Here is a 20,684-nt window from a genome sequence, read left to right as displayed (position 1 = left end):
AAGCCCCAGGGCCTACGCCGATCGGGGGGCCTATCATGAGCTGCAGTAAAAGTTTTTTTTATTATTATTATTTTTTTATACTGGCCCATGATAGGCCCCCAGATCGGCGAAGGCCCAAGACAATGTGATTTTTTGTTTGGGGCTTACAAAGATCAGGGGCCTATCATCAGCCAAGAAAAAAGAGGGCCAGTGGCCCCTTTACACCACAGCCACACTCGTCGTCGTCGTCGTCGTCGTCGTCCCCCCCCCCCCCCGTCAACAACGGCAAAATGTCGGAAATAAGTTACACATCTTCATTGTAAGATCCCCTCTCAGGGGGCCTACGAAACCTCAGCCCCAGGGCCCAATGGCAGGTTAAGGCAGGCCTGTGTGTGTGTGTGTGTGTGTGCGCATTGTTGTTGTTGTGTGCTGTATCAGGATGCAGCGTGTGTATGTGTGAACTCAAATTTGAGTGTGAAGCATTAGATTGCCAGTGTGTGTATGGGTGGGTCCGTATTTTTGGCTTGGGTGGACATCTGTGTGTGGTTCAGCTCTAATGTGGCGCATCAGTCCGCCAGTGTTAATGTGTGTGTGTGTGTTTGTGTGCATTTATGGATGTGTGTGTGTTCAGCATTACACGCGTGTCTCGTTGCCAGTTGTCATGTGTTTACCTCTGGGGGGAGTCCAGCGCACAGCCAACACAGAGGCTAATGGGCCAGCCTGTGAGTGCTGGTCTGAGTGATGCTGATATCAGGCAGACAGCAGACACGGCCATATTCCTACACTGGCCTATCACCCCACACGCTTAATCCTCGGGGGCTGGCAGCCGAGAGAAGCCTTGTCACAGGGTCTAAAAAGACCCACCCAAACGGGTCCCCTCTATTGGCAGTGTGGTTCAGACGGTGAAATGTAACATTTGAGTCTTTGACAGATGTGAGCTTATACAGGCACGCACGCACGCACGCACGCACGCACGCACGCACGCACGCACACACGCACACACGCACACACACAGAGAAGGAAGAATTGTGGGGACCAAACCAAAAACATGAACAAAAAGCATCAGGGATCTCGAGTGGTTTGATATAGCACACTCAAGCTAAGGCACACGCACTATGCTATGTTTAGAGAGGGATTGTGTGTGTGTCTCTCTCTTTGTGTGCTTCAGCTTGAGTGAGCCACATCAAAATGTGTGTGCATGTGTGTATAGGTGTAAGCAGAAAGAGAAAAAATAATATTTTTTTTTTATTAAATAAAATTTGGTTGATTTACCATTTCTATTCCATTTAGCAAGTCCCTTAAAGAAGCTTACGGCAAACTCAGGTACATGTTCACAATGAGCAGGTTTAGGGCATTTTGCTGACACAACCTTCCTACAGGTTGGCCGCGGACATGTTTGAGCCCAGGGGCCTCTACGAATAGTCAAATCTCCTAAGCTTTATGCCTCCTGTGCTTAACCTTTGTGGAAATTGGCACCGGGTCAAGGAGAGATGAAAAGCTGCTTCCTTTCGAACATAGGAAAAGACAGCACTGTTTAAAATAAATTTTACTCCACTTTTCCTAACCGACATCATTGCGCGATGGGGAGTACCGCCGGCATTTTATTTTCTTACGGTGAAAATAAATTGTGTCCTTAATAACCAGCAATAAATTAATTCATTTCGATTCAATAAATCCGTTTCTGGAATTGGTATCCATTATTATCAACTGTTTTCTTCTCTCCTTCTGCCTTACAGTGTCTCTCATGCGTCTTTGCGTAGAGTCAGTAAACTTCATCGGCGGCCTGTTGCTTAAAATATTGCCGCCTTAAAGGATTATGGGATACCAATATCTCCTTTCCTTTCATAAAGGTTGGTCAGGAGTAACCTATGCTAAAGGAGGGTTAAAGGACGCATCGAGGCACCTTTCCTAAGCATTTTTTGAATTCGAACCACCATAAGTACTTCCGGGCCTACGTGTATGAGGGGCATCATCCGCAACAAGATACACAATGCGGGCCGCAGCAAATCTGAGTCCCCTCCAAAAATAAATAAGAAAGAAACTAACCGGAAAAAACACACATTCCAAACTTAGTCAACTAACCTGGCCCAGTTTGTGTTCATCCCCTCTATTGTGTATGAGGTAGAGAGAGCATTTGAATACAAGGAATAAAACTGTTGAAATAAATTGTTATGGGGTCTATAAAGAAAGGAAGGTGAGATACAGTTTAAGGCCTTCATAATTGTAAGAGAGAAAGGAAGTAATGGAACATAAAAATATATATAAAGGGGCGAAAGAACAAAGCGAGACCAAAAAGTAATGCATAGAGAAAAACATGTTGTGGGCATCCACTTTTATTGTCCCCAAGTGAGAAAGAAAGAGGTTCCAAATACAAAGACAGCGAAGGAACGACCAAGATGTGACGTAGTGAATGGAGAGGCCGCACTCCTCCTCCCTGAGACTGTAAAGGTTCATGGGGGGATTTAACAGGCCTTGAGTGCTTTATGGCTGAGTGAACTAAACGTCTCCTCACAGCGGCAGTCCAAAGCGTGGAATCTGCTTCATATCACAGCTCATAGGAGGGCCTACCGTAAACAATCTCGCTCAGTCCCGCGGCACACAGGTTGATTAGCTAGTCATGCAATCTGCTGTTTCTATGTAGCTGGCTATGTGTTAGCACTAAATGTGTTAAGCCCTAGAAATGTATAGTTGGCATGAGTGCGATCAGGTTTACCCATGCACACCTTTCAAAGCCAAGATGAAACGTGTTTGGAGGAGCAGCAGTAAGTCGGCTACACCGTGTACCTCTACATCGCCAAGTTAGCGCCCAGAGGCCACGGCCGTGGGTCAGAAGCATAGCCAGAAATTTGGCTCTGGATTGCCCCAGAGAAATTTGTTGCATGTAAAATGAATGCTTTTTGATTGGGTGGGCTGAACGCCCAGTACGTCAGACTCGCAGCTGGGGGTCGGCATAGATGACCTCACTGAATTGCAAATCTCAGCTACAGTACTACTACTACGCTATAGAACAAGTTAGACACAAACACACATGTCTGTTCTATATTCAGAATAGTAACACATTTACATTTACATTTAGGGCATTCAGCAGACCTTTCTATCCAAAGCGACTCACAATAAGTACATTTGTCAGAAGAAGAAGAAACAACAATATATTGCTGTCTGTACAGTGAAGATGTTCATAGAACCAAGTGCCATGCACTAACTGCTAGGTTAACCCATTCCACGTACACAAAAAAGATAGCTAGAATAAGTTGCTACTTAACTAAGTACTATTACGAAATATAACATACAATTAGGTCATACATTAAATGCCAGGATGTACAACATACAATAATTAGGAGGGATGGGAAGGGGTGGCTATGCAGAGTCCAGTGCTGTGTTCCAATAGCCATACTTCCATGAGTACACTTAAACATAGTACACTATCAGCACTTGGTGAGTGCGCAGATTTTCAGATATCAGGGTTGTTCACTCTGTGGTGCACTAAACGGAAATTACGATCGCGACTGCCACCGTGGCTCCTCCCCTGCAATTAACATCCTGCTTTGAACAGTGAACTGTTTACGCGTAGAAGCTATAAACACTACAAAATGACTCTAATAATGCAAGATATGTGGAAAATGCGCCGACGTTGGCTCAGCCTGGCTCCGTCCTCTTCCGATACGTTACGCTATGATGGCTGCCGAAAAGCGTACATCGATACACACTTCGCGGTTTGACTGCTTTGAGTTCACCATCCGGGTCCTTTCAGTACACTTATTATCGCCCCGATCTTAATTGGAACGCCCAACGTACTCAAACTAAGTATAGTAGGTAAGGATAGTAACCCTACATGCCCACTGCACCGTCAGTCAACGGACGTGGGAAGGCGTGGCTGACGGATGGGGGAGTAGTCTTTGCAGAGGCATCCGTCAGCCAATCAAATCGCTTTGCCGGGTTCTTCCCGCTTCTTCCTGCTTGTTGCGATGCAAGATGACCCGCTTTCCCGCTTTCCAGTATCGTCAGATCCCGAGTCGCGTCACAGTGCTTAAATTTGCATACGCGATCTGATTGGATGACGGATCCGTCGCTGCCGAAAAAGTTGAAATTTTTTCAACTTTTTGACGGAGCCGAAGGCTCCAACGGAACGGACGGATCCACAATGCATTGCGCGTCCGTCCCCATTCAAAGTCAATGGGGATCAGTCAACGGACGGAGGTAGTGGGCACGAGGCGTAAGGGTATTGGAACACAGCATTGGTGAACTCTGATCAGGTGAGTCTCGATTCTTCTGCAGAAGCTGTGCGGTCCTGACATCTGCAGGGATCTTGTGCCACCACTGCAGTGCCAAATCAGAAAACAGCTGTGACTTTAATGCTAGGTTAACCCATTCCCCGTACACAACAAAGATAGCTAGGATGAGATGCTACATGATGCAAAGTACCAAAGATTGCTAGAATAAGATGCTACACAACTAAGTAGCATTTTTTTTTACTTAGTGCCAAGACAAGAATCATATGTCATCGAGAGCCACGGCCGAGACTTAAGGGAGGTGATATCCAGCGAGGCCGTTTTCCCCTACAGTCGTCAAACCTTAATGTATGCGCCCCCACCTAATATCCGCTGGCAGACTCTGGGCTGACTTCATGTCTCCTCCACGCCGCGTCTCTGACACCTGTCAGTCGGCCGTCTCTGGTACTAGCGTCGCTCGTAGCCTGCTGCCTGCGTGGCCCATTTCTGTCAGCGTGTTAACCGTCCACTGTGACCGGTGCCTGTCCACCGCGTGCATGGACGTGACTCGCTGTTCATCCCACGGTTCCGGTGCGTTTCTTGTAATGCTGTAAAATAACGTCTTGTTCCCCGATATTTAGCCTTAAAAAAACAAAGCTGTTCAGACCTTATTCCAGTGTTGTTCTGCGCTGTGTTTGTGTGTACGGTTATTTTGTACTCCATGATGATTTTGTCTTGATGAGAAAAAACAAACTTAAATTACACTCAAGTCAAGATAGACGTCTTGACAGATGATCAATGTCAGGAGGGATGTAAACCGTCAAGGCGGTCGTTACTTTGTGTGACGGGCGCGGCCCCCCGTCACACAAAGTAACATTTGTCAATGTAGTCACCCCACACCACACGCATGCATACAAGTACACATTATACTATTGCACAGACTATATGCAACCCAAGTGCACAATTATGTACACTTATGCGCCAGGCCCGCATAGTCATTAAGAAACAAGCACAATGCACAGATTTAAAACGAGCACGCACGCACACACACACATGCACACAGGGATTAACATGCACAGTGCGTTGTGTTGGTGGGCCCTGTTTGTCGCTGTCTGGCAGCAGGCTGGACATGCGGGACGGAGCTCAGATTCTACTATATTAGCTCTCTCTCTGGGTGCAACCAAGATGTCCATTTGACTGGTTCCCCCCTGCGCCCAGCTGGTTGCACTATACACATGATGTGGCATACGGAGAGCGAGAGACAGAATAATAGAGAGGAGGGAGAAAACAGGAGACGGAGCGAAAGTGAGATGGTGTGTATGGGGGGGTATATGAAGGAGTAGGTGAGGGAGTAAGTGAGCAGTAGAGAACGACAATGGAGAGAGAGAGTTATCCGTTTAAAACGGATAACTGACTGACTAAATGTGGGATGGTTGGAAATATAGAGGGAGAGGATTGATGGAGACAGTGAGTGGAATAGCGTATTCAGAGTATCAAGGTTAAAGAGACCAAGAAAAACACAAGGGGTAGTGGGAGAGGTGGATGGGGAAAAAAGACGGCGCTGGGGGAAAGATGGTTTAATGAGCAAGAAGAACATAGCCATCTCCCTCCTTCATCCATAACGAAAGGCTTTGGAGGAGAATAAAACAATATAGCCTGTTTATTCACCACTTTCGACAACTTGACATTTGATTAAACTGTGATTCAGTTAACTTTAGGATATAACAATATTCTTGCAGTTACTACCAAAAATAACAATATTATGTGCCCTAGGCCAAGTATCATTTGCCAAATATATTGATGCTTGAATGGCCATTTGTTTCAAGTGGCCGAAAATGTCAAACAACACAGAAATTGAAATTCTTTGAATTGGTAACCTCACTGAAAGGGGTAATCCACAACTGAATAATACCATATATAGGCTCAATGTCAGCCTAATGCGTAATGGTAATTACAGTGATGTTTTGAACAAAGCAGTATTTGCTACATCTCTCATTTATGTTCTTACCCTCCCTTCCTGAGCCTTCCTGAATTTCTTTATTTATCAAGATACACGGACCAACCATTCCGGCAACATGAATATCCCCTTTCACAATTTTCCCACTCCATCTTCAGATATTGAGGCAGGGTTACAGTCCCGAACTCTGGGCAAAATCAAAAATGCCAATGTTTGTTCATTAAATATTTTTTCAAAGGACTAAGGGCTGTCACGACAGCATTCTGCAGCCACAATTCACACAAAAATGTCCTAATGCAACACGTGATAAAACGGCATTTTAATTTGCATAGGCTACGATAAACTTATGTTGATTCAGGATTTTGAAGTTCCACAATGCTCTTGAGTCCTTTCAATGTGTCGGAGTATCACCATCAAAAAACCATAAAGCATTCTGATGTAAAACACTGTTTTGTTATGAATAAGAAGTTTAATGTTACAGCAGGTAAAGAATACATGCTTTACATTTAGTCAGCATTACAGAATAATGTGTTCCAGGAATATGCATTTCCTATGAGTTTGTATTCAGGACGTGTTCACTTCAAGACGCTTAGTTCCAATCGGCCTATCGCGTGACTCCAGGAAGTAAACACTCAGTCGCGTGTAGCTGGCCTGGTTCAGCGTTTCGTTCAAATCTGTTAAATCCATAATTGCATCCTTCAACACCTTGTGCTTTACATAGCATCGTTGGTATGTATTCTTTGTGTTTTGATTTAATTTTAAGGTACTAATTTTAAGGTACTATTTTGGCATTAGTTTAAAATTTGTATAGTTTTCATCGCAAGTTAAAATGTGCTACGGCTATAGAATACCATGTTAGGTCACAAGTGGGTCATTTGACGACGCTCGTAGTATTGAAATTACCAAAAATAATGTTTTTCACAAGTAAATATTCTTGCTTATTAGTTTGAGATGAGATTTCTGATTTCTCTGCCTTTTTATTTGTGTGTTGCATTTTCACCTTTTCCCATGTGCGTCCATTAAACCTGTGGAAGTGAGAAATACGTTTGCAGAGCACTAGCGGCGCTGTCATGCCAAATTTGTACCGGCTGCCAAATTTGTACCGGGCGCGTCATCCATACGTAATCCATTCCAAACCTGCCTGGCAACAGATGATCGCAACGGACGATCACGTCGAATGACGTGAAAGGTTCACAAACAAACCTCGTTCATTCGCACTTGTCCGTTATCTGTATTGTGCTATTTCGTCCTTGACCTGCTTTAAACACTGAGTTTACTTGCTACTCGATAAGTAAATTGACGAACACAGAGATTGTGACATCCGTCAGCAACACACAATCTCTGTGTTCGTCAATCTACTTATCGAGTCTTGAAAACAAAATGGCGTCGACGGGTGATCTACTGATGGTATTGTGTGTATAAAATGTACTTTTTGATAAACAATCTGTACACTTACAAAGTTCTCAATGACTCATTTTATATTTTAAGACCCATATTATACTATCAAAGAAGTGTCAGGCTACTTATAGCCTTTTAAGTTGTTTAAAATAACGATTGTTTTTACCATGACAAGATGCCCCCATGGTTCCCAGTTTATAGCGTTTTGGTAGAATTGGCTAAAAACAGCCTATTTAAGAATGCGTTTACAAGCGCTTTTGTGCTCCCAAACGAACATCCCATCTCGTTATCTTAAACATATCCCAGATCCATTTTAAACCGGATTTCTCCTTTAAGGGACTTTAACATTTTACCTGCTAAAAACTTTTTTTTTTTTTTTTTTGGATTGATTGTCTCTAGAATTCTCATGTTTGTCAAAATGATGTAAATGTAATTGTTTCAGGCCTCTTGCAAAAGAGAACACGTTTTCAAAAAGACTGATCAAATAAATATATCATAGATATAATATATTTTTTCCATACAATGCAAAAAAACAACATTTACCAAGACTCTCCAAACTCAAAGAACAGCATTAAGAACAATATAAATTAGATTTATGACCATGAGTGTCTATACTTTATTTTGCGTATACAGCGACTGATGAAGCGTAATTTTTAAGGAGAGTGGTAAATGTTCAACTCCTGGTTTATTAAGAGATGCAAGGTTAACAGACGTGCACTCTGGAGGTGATTCATGAAGCATCTCCTGGATCCAGTTTGGCGGAATGGTAAAGAAGCCACGCCTAGAGTCAGATTTACCCAGGTTAACCTTCAGTCTGTATGGACAGGTCAGGATGGTAAAAAAGCCAAACCTATATGACCTACGATGTGTAGAAGCAGGATTGATTGATTGAATTGATTTAAATTCTTTATTGACACATGTACAAAGGTAAGCATACAAATATACATCAGGTCAAAGGATAACACAAAAGAGCCCATGGGCTTATTTACATTGTGGTCCCTTGGTAGTGTAAACATGTATTGTGGCAACCCGGTCCTCGTTGTTGCCGGGTTCCACGTATAAACCACGCTTGGCAGTGAGGGTTAATGCCACATTCAGCATTTATTGCATACATTTGGACAATACAGTACACTCGCGGTCTCTAGGGCCTCCGTGGGCCTCTAGCCGCTCGCGGACCCGAGCGCTTCCTCCTTCCTCGCTCCCGTTCCTGGTCTGCCCAAATGTCAGTCCTCGTGCTCCTTTTAAGATGGCTCCTCTGCTTTCGGCCAGGTGTCCCCCAATTTCGCTGATTGGGGTTCGGTCGGTGCTCTCCGTCGCCGGCTGTTGGGTGACAGTGGTATCGGCCATCCAGGACCAACCCTCGGGCTGGTCCGGGCCGAGGTTTAAGTGGCGGGATGCCACACTCCTCCACCCTTTGTCCAAGCCTCGGGTAGACGGATAGTGGGTGGCGGAGGTATACGCCGTCCACGACTACACCTCTGACCCGCCCAGGCCGAGGTTTACGGGGCGGGATGCCACAGTATATAGGTGTTTGTAAGTGTGTGTGTTAAAGGTAATGTACATGACAGTTCGGGAACAACGTAAAATATGACATTCATATCTATACAATCTATAAAAGAGACACCATAATAAATAACCCTATGACTGCCTGCTGCTCAACCATTTCTTTAAGGCTGACAAGAGAAACAATTGTATTCATACTGCAGGCCTCGACATTAACGGTTGCCCGCTTGCCCGGGGCAACTAAAAGTATTATTTGGGCAAGTTGAGATTGATTTCTGGTTGCCCGAACGGGCAAGTGGATTTTGGGTGGATGTTAATACAAAGGCTATTTATTCAAGTGTTTTTATAAACTGCAGAACAACCTTTTGTTCCGCAAAATCACACAAAATAGAAGTATTTGCAATTGATCAGCGCGCTCTCTTCTCTCGGAAAGCGAGTTGACAGACACGCATCGCTTCAGCGCGAATATAGCCCCGCCTTCTGTCACTCACTCGCAGTGCGGTCTCTGGCAGTGATTCGAAGGTGTTAAGGCCGATACATACCTCCGGATACGGACAGTTTCGTCCGGACTCTGGACGGAGAGATGTTGGTTAACAACATTTTTCAAGTTACATTCTTGTTCATGTTTTGCCAAATAACCTTAAATCCTTAATTCAGCTCATCATACGGACTCTGGATTCGTAAGCTCAGAGGCGACGGACCCATTTACGGACGAAACACCTCCGGGACCGGACGAAACTGTCCGTATCCGGAGGTATGTATCGGCCTTTAGCTAAAGGTTAGCCATAGCCAACACAGCTAGCATTTCAAGTGCAGCGCCTCCGTGAACGGTTTAGGTAGAAGGAAAATGGAGTAGTGATGGAGGAGGTTTGGAAGTACTTTGGATTGAGGCAAATTAGGGTAGGAGACGTGGCCGTGTGCGACTCCTAACACTATGGGCTGGTGGATAATTCAGATAAAATATTTTAGAAAAAAATAAAAAAATTGCCGTGGGCCCCCCCTCTGCATTGGGCCCCCCCAGGACTGCCTCACTTTCCCCCGCAGTCCGTCGGCCCTGGTCCAAACCATATCATTCTGTGACTAAAACTCGCAAATAACAATTTAACATTGAATGAATAAGATGAAGGTTTCTTAGGAAATAGGCAAATTGCCTTCAATCAGAAAACATATTCTTCAACGCAATCTAGTGGCCATATGTTAAATTTGCGAGTGTTTGGCTTGGTGCATTCGATTATATTTGCCCTGAACTTTAAATAGAGGTGTCAAGTGTCAAAATTGTAAGATATCTAACTTTATTTGTGTCTCATAGTAAGACAGCGCTCCCAACTGATAACGACCAACTAATAATTATTTCAGGTGGAAATGTTATCTTCCACTTATGCTGTGTTCCATGGCTTTATTCACTTTAACCAAGTATTATCCCCATTGAATATTTCACTTGCACAACAATCTTTCTTTTGGCACAAAGATGACATTATCGCCCTTGGAGTTGTGGAGATATACTCTATTTACTTTGGGTATGTTCTTTCCTGAAAAAAACGTTTCCCCTGATATCGAAAATGGTATAGAATATCGATATTTTTCCAGGTATAGTGTCGAAGTTAGAAAATCCAGTATCGTGACTGACAACACTACTAGAAACGTGATTTGTGATTATTCAGTTAGAGCTACAAGAAACGTGAAAGTTAAAAAATACTTTGCTCTTTGCTACTACCTCTGACATTTAGTTGCATAAGTTGCATTTGCATAAAATCATGCAGGTCTACATATAAATTGGCGATAGCTTTAATAGGTTGCAACGGTGGACTGAAATCACTTCATGAAACGATGTGACCGCTCGATAAATAGGTAAACAAAGAGAAGCTTGTTATTTTTTAAACCCATGTGTGGAAGCTAACATTCAGCTTCAGTCTGAGCTAGGATGAGTTTTCTGAGCCCCCCAAAACTAGGCCGGGTGCCTGGCAAAAAGAGGCCCGTTCACGATTCGGGCGAGTGAACATCACATTGGGGCAAGTTGAACCTGACCTGTACTTGCCCGATGGGCAAGTGCTTTTGAAACCTTAGTGTCAACCCCTGCATACTGGCAGGTAACCCATTCCATAAAACTGCGGTTGAATATAAAAAAAGAGCCCTTTCCCACGCAACTTCTAAATCTGAACAACACCCGATCAGTGGCATTTCTCCTAGTGGAGTAGCTATGTGTGTTTAGTATCCTTGCAAAATAATTACATAAATATTTAGGTAACTGGTTTTTTAATAATTCTATGAACCATATACAGTTGTATATAATTGACTATATCCTCTACTTTCAGCCACTTAAGGCTACTAAAATTAGCCGGAGTGAGGTGAGTGAGAGTTTTCAAGCTTAAGGATCAGCCTTACTGTTTATTTTGTGATGTTTGCAACTTATTTTTGAGGATTTTAGGGAGGTTTGCAAACCATGAAGTGCAGGCATAATCAAAGTGGCGTTGTACTAGTGAGCTGACCCAGCCAGTCTCTCCCGAGATTTACTATCAATAAGATGGGATATTCTAGCCAGAAACTTTATTTTCTGATTTATTTTGGAAATAACCTTCACAGCCACGTTCACCGTCCACAGTTAATTTATGGTCAAGAATGCAACATGACAGTATGACAGTTTGTTTTGCTGTGGTCTCAGATTCACCCACTACCACCTTGAATCCAGCTGACTTCCTAAATTTTGAGTTTGGCCCAAAAAGTATTGATTCAGTTCTACCTAAATGGAGGGACAGCTTGTTTTCAGATAGCCATGTACTGACCTTCTCAAGTTATGCACTCATTAACCTCTCCACCACAGCTTTATCTTGATGAGAGACTAAGAGGGATAAATCATCTGCATAAAGATTGAGGTTGCAGTTACAAGCTGACTCCATGGCTGTGTCTCAATTCAGGGGACGCATCCTTATAAGGACGCAGTCTATGAAGGTGTGGCCTTCGTAGACCGTGAAGGCCGGACCGAAGGCCGAACAAATGTTTTTAAATGAGACGGTCTGGCCTACGGAGCATTTCAAGTTTGCGGAACAAGCCGTTAACACCCTTTATCTTGCGTGACGACGCGCCACTCCTGTCACCTAGCAACCCTGACAGCTGCGGTTCAAAACGCAGCTGTCCGCGGAGGAGAAATATGGAGCCGTTATATAATATATATCTAAAATATATTAGTTTAACGTTATATGGCTTGTGTTATTGTCATTGAACTATTTTCCTTCACCCACTTCCTTCTTGAAGTGATCCGTAAAGTAAAGTAGTAGAGTGTGACTTTCTAAAACCAGATTGACATTTATAAAGAAGATTGTGTGAGGATAAGTAGTTTTCTAATTGCTAATAAACAACACTTTCCACTATTTTTGAGAGGCAACATAATATGTTTACAGGGTAATAGTTTCCCTGCTCTAATTGACTACATTTTCAGTTTGAAATTTGCTTTGTTCAATGGACAAGTTGGTTAGATGGGTTATGCATGGAACAATAACTTCTGCAGCATCTTGAATGAACCTTGTGGGAATATTATCCAAACATGTTGCTTTTTTTAGTTTTAGACTGTTAAGCTTTTGAAGAATTGTATCATTGGATACTTTCATCAGAGAAAATGTGTCTGCCTGGACTTCCTTCTGCTGATAAAACTACTGCACATGATTGTCACCATAGAGCCCTGACTGATTGGGCAATATTTTCACCGATGGTTGACGATGGCTGTAAAATGTTCTGACTTTAATTCTGATGATTTTTTTTACTGGAGCAAAAAAAAAAGATTTTAAGTAGAACCAGTCAGAACTGGTGTTAGCCCCAGTTTTGATCCAATGAGGTACTAATGTTCCAATTAAACACAGAATCAACTTCAAAATCGTACTCATCACCTACAAGGCCCTCAACAGCCTAGACCCCCCCTACCTTGCCGACCTCCTCCATCACCACGCCCCCTCCGATTCCTCAGGTCCATCTCTGCCAACCTGCTACAAGTTCCACGGACTGAGCGACGGACTTGGGGTGATCGGGCCTTCTCAGTTGCTGCCCCCACCCTTTGGAATTCACTCCCCACCCACATCAAAGTCTCTCCAACCCTCTCTTCTTTCAAATCTGCACTCAAAACATACCTTTTCACACTAGCCTTCCCCGACTAACCCACCTTATTCTTCATGTTTAACCTCTGTTTTTCTTTTATTCCTAGTCTTACATAGTTTTGATAGGGCAATATGTAAAGCGTCTTAGAGTACCATATTAAGCGCTACACACATTTCATTTATTATTATTATTAATGTAATGTGGCCGAAATAAGGCATGGAAGAAATTAATTGTCATCACCACAGAGAGATGTACACCTCTTTATACTTTTTTGCATACAATTGCCAATGAAACAGTGTGGCAAAAGGGAGAGGAACTAAAGGCATGGTGGAAACCATGCATGATTAAGGGAATTTACAGGCAGAACCACATTATGTTAGCGTACGAACACTTGAACACTACTCGACTAGTGTAGGAAATGGAATATCGCATTCAGGCATCAGGGTAGAACAAAATATCACACACACGCTCCACAGAAATAGCATGCACACATATATATATATATATATATATATTAGAGCTGTCAGTTAAACGCGTTATTAACGGCGTTAGAAAAATTATCGCGCGATTAACGCAATTATTTTATTTACAAAAAAAAAATAAAAAAAATTCTTTGGCTAAAAACAAAGAAGCAGTAGCCTGACTGCTATGTTCAAATGGCATTTGTTCAAAGCAGTCGTTTAATTGCACTATGGGCTCTTTTTTTGTATCGTCCTGTTTTGATCAGTATATGCCAATGTTGTTATCAATAAAAAATCATTTGCACAAGGCAAGCCGATGCACTTCAACATGTTGATAAGAGAATTAAAATGAGAAGAATTATGGGCGAAAAAAAATCAAGGGATATTTAGCATAGAAAAATAATTTGCGATCAATCGCGATTAATCGTGAGTTAACTATGACATTAATGCGATTAATCACGATTAAATATTTTAATCGCTTGACAGCTCTAATATATATACATATATATATATATATATATATATATATATATATATATATATATCTTTATTTAGTAGTAATATATATATTATATATATATATATCTTTATTTAGTAGTAAAACACAAGCCTCCCCACAAGCTTCAAAATGTGCCCATACTTTTCAATCATGCATTTAAAGTAATCAAAAATAATATGACGTTATTGAAAATAATTAAAAGTTTTGTGTGTCAAGCTGCAGATCTACTTCAGACTACTTGGCTTGGCACATTTTGTATGCGTGCCAAGTAGTAACAGGTGTGCTTTCAAATCCTGTAATGGCACTGTCACTTACAGGTACCCTTACTTATCATTGCACTACATTGTGTGTGTGTGTGTGTGTGTGTGTGTGTGTGTGTGTGTGTGTGTGTGTGTGTGTGTGTGTGTGTGTGTGTGTGTGTGTGTGTGTGTGTGTGTGTGTGTGTGTGTGTGTGTGTGTGTGTGTGTGTGCGTGCTACAGTAGTCGGGTTCTTTAACATGCCAATAATTGTTTCACGGTTCACAATTAATGTATAATCTGATAAAAAGAACATTTACGTTTTTCAATCAGAGGGCTGTATTGCCATCAGTTGAGAGAGTGATCGGCCATCACCAGCCATTCAAAACCGGCCCTGTGACATAGTGGCATCACAAGTGTCCAACTAGTCACCTCAGCCTACCAGATGGTCCACTGCACTGGGTAGGCTGGTAAACTGATACATCCAGTATAGATCAGACACTAAAGAGTCCCTCTTCAACCAAATCCAATTGGGGAATTTGCTTTGTTAAGAAATTGAAAAAAACAACTAGTATTTAACAATACTAACAAAATACATATGAAAGACATGTGGGCAGTCATGCATGCATATATATTAGGGGTGTAACGGTACACAACAGTCACGGTTCGGTACGTACCTCGGTTTTGAAGTCACGGTACGGTACAGGACGGTTCGGTTCATAGTTATGGTGAAAAAACTGATTGCTTGACAGAACGAACATAAGTTTAATTAGTAACGAATTAAACACAACAGTTTTAGCTGTCAGTATGAAACATACAAATAAAATGTGTAACAAATATAAAAAAAATACTGCTGCAATTCTCCAATAACCCTAACATAAAATTAATGAAAAATCCAGTGTTAATGCTCAGTCTAGGCTCTTTAAGCTGGTATGTAAACAAAGAGTATGTAAACTTTAAGGGTTTAAAGAAAATATTCTTGCAGCTCTCTAAAGCTCTGAAGTTCTCATAAATATAAAAATCAATCATTAAATAAAAGTGCAACTGCAGCCTTAACTTAAATTACAGCTTATGTATTTTATAATCTATTGGTGTTTTCATTGCCTCTCGTAGGTCAGAGGCAATGAAAACACCAATAGACCTGGTGATGGCATTTGCCCGTTCTGAATTCCCAGACAGGTGTAGGGGTTGATTAAATAGTGTAGGGAGCTGGGTTTGAACGGTTTGAACAACTTTTTTTTCATTTCGCAGCGGTGACAGTAACACCTGGATGGTGCTGTCACGTTAAAATTGTACCGGGGGCGAAAATTTTGTGCATGTTCGATGTGTTTCCATTTGCATAGACGATCGCTGTTGAACAATGTCTGCACACAGCTTTCGACTTGTCCACTCGTCTTTCCCCATTGTGATAATTAACCTGGAATCCAAAGTTCTCCCACACTTGGGATTTAAATGACAGGGGGGCATCTTCAAGCTCCGGTTTTCTGTTGTCGCTCGCCATGCAGTTCGCTCTAAGTTCGCTAGTAGACATCAATCCACACACAGTCGCAATCGCGCTCTGCTACTGCTACTAAGCGGTAGTGTTGGCTCGTTCGTTCGCGAACCGGTTCGAATGACCGAGTCTTTAGGACGAACGAACTGAACCGGTTCGTCTCCCTCGTTCGTTCGGTCGTCTCGTTCACCATTCGATTCACTGGAAACTCGACTGAACGAACAAACGAGTTTCCGGTAGCACTAACTCCCCTGAGTCTGACTGACTCAGCTGAGAACCGTGCAATGGCGTGCATTCCATGATGCGATTCACCGTTACCGGAAACTAGGCTGAATCGCGAACGACTCCTCCACGTTCAGTCGAGTTTCCGGTGAATCGATTCACCGGAAACTCGACTGAACGTGGAGGAGTCGTTCACGAATCGTATGTTCGTTCAGAATGGTTTCCGGTAGTGGTAAATCGCATCATGGAATGGACCCCATTGCACAGTTCTCAGCTGAGTCAGTCATACTCACGGGAGTTAGTGCTACCGGAAACTCGACTGAACGAACGAACGAAGGAACGATTCGCGAACGACTCCTCGTGGCGAACTGAATCACGCGAACTGGGTCACGGAAACAAATCATTGAATCCACCACTACTACGCGGAGTTCGCGCACATGCGAGCCGAGCCTAATAAGGCTAAACGGTCCGGGGGGAACTCCGACTTCAAGTTTTAAGTTCCGCACCGCAAAACAAGCCGTGACGGTTCGGTTCAAATACGTGTACCGTTACACCCCTAATATATATATATATATATATATATATATATATATATATATATATATATATATATATATATATATAATATAAAATAATTCAAATAAAATGAAGGTTTAGTGTTTAATAGTTTGCAAACCACTCGCGTGTTGCGACCAACAGTTCTAAACCACTGCTCTAGACCCAACAGATCCTGATTTTCAGCAAACTAAACACTGCTTCTAAGCACTCATATAATAATAATATAATATATATATAAACACTAATGGCCATAACCTAAAAAGGAAAAATGTCACAAATGTTAAGGCTTAAAAGTTTACAGTAGTTGAGAAGTAACAGTAAATATAACAGTGTATCTATGCTAATAACTCAACAAAGCAGATTTCCCACAATGGTTTTATATTTAAGCTGCCTATGATAGATTTTGGAGTTGATTATTCAGCCGTGCTTCATTGTCATTCTTTCTCACTCCCGTAGTCTTTCTCCATCTCTCCCAGGGTCTCTCTCTCTCCCATAGTATCCATCTCTCTCTCTCCATCTCTTTCGGTCTCTTTCTCTCTCTCTGCCAGTGTTTGCATGGAGAATTCTGCCCCACATTGTGATCAGTAAGTGTGTGTAATGAACTGGTTGGGATTAATTAGTGGGGTTGGACGCTGTCATCCCCATGTCTAAACATCCATTACAACACAAACACAGCTTGCTCACAACTCTTCAGCCATCCATGGCAACAAGACCGAGGATACATTTATTAATTTATTAATTTATTGCTGGTGTTCGGGTAGCTGGCATTTCGGGAACACGCTGTTCTCTGTATGAGAGCAAACTTGCTTTGCATGGACTTCCCAAAGAAGACAACATGAAGGATGAGTGAGTTTACTTTTGCAACCATTTCTCAACAGTACGGCCCCAGCCTAGTCTCTACTCTAACCTGTCATTCCAGTATGAGGGACCCCTGAAGGAGGAGGTTGTTTCCCGTCATATCTCGCGCTTCAGTCAAGGGGCGGCCTGAACCCTGTGTACTGTCCAGCCAGATCAGGAAATGCCTGGCGTATCTGGAGCACAACTCAAGACGGCATGAAAACCCTGACATTCTGTCCCATGTAGCCACAGCACCAGCTGTAAAAAAAAATGTAATGCTTTGATAGGACAGTTACCTGTAGCACCTGTATGGAGAGGATATATTACCAATCCAGTTGAAAACCTTGATAACTGTGGACATACAGGAATGCTTCTGTGAAGTGTTTCTACATTTGCAAAGAATATATTTTTATTGAGGAAAACATAAATTTTCATGTTTCATTTGCTCTTTGGGTCATATGTTATATGAATCCGTTTTTTATTTTATTTTAGACAGTTGTATATCATTACATGTAATAAAAACTAGTGCTGTCAAGCGATTAAAATATTAAATCGTGATTAATCGCATTAATGTCATATTTAACTCACGATTATTTTTTTTCTATGCTAAATATCCCTTGATTTCTTAGCATTTTAATGCTCTTATCAACATGGAGAAGTGCATCGGCTTGCCTTGTGCAAATGTTTTTTTATTGATAACAACATTGGCATGTACTGATCAAAACAGGACGATATAAAAAAAAAGCCTATAGTGCAATTAAACGATGAACATACAAACATACTGCCTTGAACATAGCAGTCAGGCTACTGCTTCTTTGTTATGAGCCAAAGAAAAAAATATATATATATATTTTGTGAAAAAAATAAAATAAATTCTGTTAATCGTGCGATAAAAAAATTAACGCCGTTAAAATTGGTTTGCGTTAACGCCGTTAATAACGCGTTTAACTGACAGCACTAATAAAAACGTACTCTTCTTCTGTCAGAAACAAAAACACACAGACACTCAATGTAGTGCAATGCCTTAAAGGTCCCTAGTCTGCTCTAAGGATGTTGTTTATCTTCTGCAGGCTATATGGATTCAAGCAGTTAGGCGCTAGGCCTGGTTGGTGCATGAAGCAGTTAGGCTCTAGGCCTGGTTGGTGCACCATGCAGTTAGGCTCTAGGCCTGGTTGGTGCACCATGCAGTTAGGCTCTAGGCCTGGTTGGTGCATTAAGCAGTTAGGCTCTAGGCCTGGTTGGTGCAGCATGCAGTTAGGTTCTAGGCCTGGTTGGAGCATTAAGCAGTTAGGCTCTAGGCCTGGTTGGTGCAGCATGCAGTTAGGCTCTAGGCCTGGTTGGTGCATCAAGCAGTTTGGCTCTAGGCCTGGTTGGTGCACCATGCAGTTAGGCTCTAGGCCTGGTTGGTGCACCATGCAGTTAGACTCTAGGCCTGGTTGGTGCATCGGCAGCGGGCGGCGTAGGCCCTCCTCGGCCAAGCTCAAGAGTCAGCCTGAGACTTGCGGGTGTGGTCGGAGACCACCTCCATCGGGGCTCTGACCAGGATCCACTGGTAAGGGGCCCTTTGTGGCTCCCAGCAATCTGTCGGAGGATGGATCGCGCAAAGCCTAAGCCGCCAACACTGCTGCGAGTCGAGGTCGGCCCTGTCGTGCAGCCACAGCTCATGGAGGAACTCGACCGTCTCGGATGCGGGGTGGCAGTCGCAGGGCCGCCGGGCATGTGTAACCCGGCGATGGCTTTGGCTTCCGGACCCGGTTCTTCCCATGCCCGGACTGGAGCACCAAGGACTCTGAGCCGAGGGTGATGGCTGTCCATTCGGGGAGCAAGTCCAGGCCAATGATGCACGGGTCCCGGATGTCGACGAGCCCAAACTCGTGAACCACCTCCTGGTCGCCTCCCCCGTCACTGCTGTCAGCCGGACGCTGCTCGGACTCCATTCCCCTGGGAGGACACCAGCCCGCACTAGGGAAACGGTTGATCCGGTGTCCCTAAGGCCCGGCAGGGTCGACCATTGAGGCTGCAGTCTGGGATGAGCCCACTGGTGCGGCCCAGACCAGGGTGCACTCGTGGGGAGGGTGGAGCGGTGGTCCCCTCACTGAACCACTCCGCTGTACTGCTCTTTCACAAGACACAGGCGGTAGTCAGGGGCCCGGTGACAGGCTCGGCACACCGGAAACAGCAGCGGTCATTGCCTCAGACACACGTTGTTTGGGGTGGACACTGCCGGGGATGCAGGGGTGAAGTCCAGCCTGGAAAACCTCCTACACTCCATCTTCGAACCCCTCGTAGTCCGCCCGCCGGATGTGTGATCCGGATATACCAAAAGGCTGCAAGCTGGTATATCCGTATAACTACGCCTGTTCCGCCCTCGTCAAGAGCCGCAGGGAGGCGCTGCGCCTCTGTCGTGCTAGGCTCATCGGAGCGGCACGCACCAGCCGATACTGGTTCATCATTCAGACGTATTGGAGGCATCCTCACTCTGGGAAAGCCTTCTCCATGTTCGATGAGAAATCCCACTTGACACCAATGTAGCGTTGGTGAAGGAACCACGTGGGAGTCAGTTTCCATCGGTTAATCACAGCTCTGGCGCCCCAGCTCTGGGCAACACTTTACAATAAGGTACGCAAAAACAACTCTGTGCATTACTTTACTTGAAGGTACACAACAAGCTTCGCTACTGGTAAATTAATGGTAAACAAATGATTCGCGAATGAGTCAACTCATCATCAGTCAGATCCAACTCTAACAGTTGATCAAGTTAATCAAGGGTGGCAGGTTTAAAGCATGCCCTGCAGTTGTGGATAATGGCTTTAATGCCTTCAACATTACTAATGCCCACATAATATACCTTAAATGTGAATATGAATGTGTCGTGAATATCTTTATTAAAATAGGTCTATCACAAACCTACTTATTAATCATTAATAATAAGGTGCATAACATCAAGGCATGCTAGAATTTTCTAGTGTTACCCCAAATTAAATTATTAATCACAAAAATGTGTGCATCGTGATGGCTGGTTTGGGCCTCACCTGGGAGATTCTGATTGGACTCTGGGGCTGGGTGAGGCTGCTTGAACCAGCCATCACCACACACTCAAACAGCATAATGTGGGCCCTTTAAGAAGTAAAGTCAAGCTAATTGAATCATGTGCCATCGGGAGCTGTGGATATTGTGTTGGTAAAAAAACGTGATGCAGGGAAAACGTTTACTCCTTTACTCTGTGTGACAACTCATGTGCAAAGCTACG

This window comes from Gadus chalcogrammus, chromosome 18, assembly GCF_026213295.1.
Source record: "Gadus chalcogrammus isolate NIFS_2021 chromosome 18, NIFS_Gcha_1.0, whole genome shotgun sequence".
Lineage (NCBI taxonomy): Eukaryota > Metazoa > Chordata > Actinopteri > Gadiformes > Gadidae > Gadus > Gadus chalcogrammus.
The sequence above is the reverse complement of the archived record's forward strand: the minus strand, read 5'-3'. Positions refer to the sequence as shown.